This window comes from Meleagris gallopavo, chromosome 5 (assembly GCF_000146605.3).
Source record: "Meleagris gallopavo isolate NT-WF06-2002-E0010 breed Aviagen turkey brand Nicholas breeding stock chromosome 5, Turkey_5.1, whole genome shotgun sequence".
Taxonomy (NCBI): domain Eukaryota; kingdom Metazoa; phylum Chordata; class Aves; order Galliformes; family Phasianidae; genus Meleagris; species Meleagris gallopavo.
In genome coordinates this window covers 21,242,851-21,245,518 of record NC_015015.2, presented here as the reverse complement: position 1 = coordinate 21,245,518, position 2,668 = coordinate 21,242,851, and positions in this window count along the sequence as shown.

Genomic DNA, 2,668 nt, shown 5'->3' with positions numbered 1-2,668 from the left:
ATATAAATAAAAAATATAAATAACAGTAGCTAAGGATTACTCTGCAGCCATAGTTTTACTCAGTCCACAGTTTTCTGTGAAATTCCCATTCTGTGTGCCAGAAACCTTCAGTCCTAATCTTGATGCATTTTACATCTTAATTTAGGTGATGAGGCTAAGCTGAAAGTACATTCAAACCTGGAGAGAGAGGGAGAGAGAAAGATGGAGAAAAAGAGATGAAATCACCATTAAGGTATATGATTGTTTGACAACTTGAGAGCTTTAAGACCTTTAAGTTTGTTGAGAAATATTAATATGTAAACATAGCAACCATTTCTCTTTTCTGAAAGCTTATTGTGTTGTTTTAGTGTAGGTTTTTGTAACATTTGTTTGTGACAAAGAAAAAGACAATTTCTCTTAGCTACTCTTATTAGCACCAATGCACACATTGTGTAGTCCTTCCCATAGAGCATGAAGTGAAACAGCAACTCCAGTAAGTATAAGTATCCTCAGATATAACAGCATTTTCTTTCCCTATCTTGTAATTAGTTAAAAAAAAAAAAAAAAAAGCTGTTTTGTTTTGTCCCCCTTCCCAGGGGACAAGCAGTTCCGCAGAAAAGCCATGCAAGAGGACAGCATAGGAAGTTGTATGTTCTCTGAGGGGGGAGTTACCAGCAGGCCTGTGATGGAGTGGCTGACATGCAGAGGGACACGGGCTTGATTTTTGCATTTTGTTTAAATCACTGAACAGCCCTGAAGCGAGGTCAGCTCAAGCAGTTGCATGTAAATAAGAAATGTCTATCAGACATCATTACAGGAAAGCCCACCAGCCTGTCATTGTGCTCCTCTGAAGTTTCTGCACACAAATGCAGGCAGCATGACAAATAAACACAGGGAATTAGAGACATGCTTGCAACTGCAGGCTTGGACCTTTTGGGGAGAAGTGCTTGTGTTGCTGGAGTGCCACAACAGAATGACCTTATGACCTTAACTGCTAACAAAGTTCTGCTGCAACTTAAAAAGCAGCACAGCAGAAAGCATGAAGAAACTTGTCTGAAAGATGTTCTAGTCAGCTACAGATTAGAGGCAGGAGTTAGCATCTCATTAAGAGATGGGGATAAGCAGCAGGGAGTCTTGAGAGTAAAGGCATATAGTCCAGGTATGATGCAATTAGAAAAGACTATGCAAAAAGATATTAAAAAAAAAGAACCAAAAGAAAACAAGAATGGATCATGCATTATCAATCTGACTGCTAGAAACAAGAATTTATGACAAATCCCCATCACAGTTATCTTGCAATTAAAGAAGTTGGCAATGTCACGTAGATGGCACCCAACAGGCTCTGTAATGACTTCCCCACAATCTTCTCAGAACAGCACAGTTCAGCCAGCTGAGCCCAGGCAACAGGAGATGGTGAGTACAACTGCCTGCCGGAAGAAGAATGCTTGTTCTCCCACAGCAGCAAAAACCCTGCACTGCTTCTGCACATACTTCTGCAAGCAGCCCATTGCTCTCTTGTTCCCAATAAGAAGTGCAGGCTTTGAAAATTGTCACTGACAACTGCTCACCAGATTCATACCTGTACTACACAAACTGAAATATACTTGAGCATGTTTCCCCCAGTACCAGGAAATCCTTTTCCCCCCCTAGTTCCTCTACCCCTATTCACTGCATAGCAAAAACAAACAAGCAAAAAAAAAAAAACAAAAAACAACAACAACAACAAAAACATCAAGATCTTTAGCAGCAAGTTAGGTACTTCAAAGATCCCATTCCCACAATTCCTATGTGAAAGTTGGATGCCCTCAGGATACAGTTTCCTCTTCCTCCCATAGGCTATTACTGAGTCCAAGAGAGTGCTCCTCTCTCTGTCTCTTGGCCCTCAATCTCTTGTAGAAAATGCAGTAGTTGACACTTTGTTCTTACCTTTGTTCCAAAAGAGGCTGAACAAACAGAGGCAGCAGACTCATCTGTAGTTAAGTGTAGTGGTTTCAAAACAAGGTCTACTTCAGGATGCCCCAGAACAGAGGATGTTGAGAAGTCGGGTTAAGATATCAAGGGGAAAGAGAACTTTCTGCCCTATTTCTTGTACTGCTATCTAAGGCAGGATAACAACCCAAAAGGATATTTGATTAGTCTCAGAATAGTCATTTTGCTGCCCTTCCCAACCTAGAAGAGCAGCACTACTTCACTCTCTAAAAAAAGCGATTAAATATTGACGGCTATAACTCCTGTCAGTCTGACTGCATTCTTGCAGGAGCCCTTCTCCATCCAGCATTTGTTTCTCTATTTGACCAATTTGCAGGATTTTAAACTCCTCTTGCTGAATACCTATTATAAAACTTATCCTCTGTCTCTCTCACCACATAATTTTACTATGAAACATTCAATCCCTTGATAAAAAAACCAACTTTATACAGGCTGGTCTGATCAGTCAAAAAGTGAAGCTTATGGTAGCTGTATGCCTGTCAGAAGATGTAAAGTATTTCCTCAGAAAAGAGATCCTTACAGTGAATTCCAAAATCAAATTTAAAGATCAAACAGACTATTCTGCAAAATTTCTGTACTCCTACACTGATTAGTAGCTTCAGAATTCTCCATGCTGTATTAGTGGAGTCTGAATACAGTCCTAGCATCTGATGCTATTTCTCTATAGCTTCATGATCTGCTGTTGTCCAGAACAAAAAAA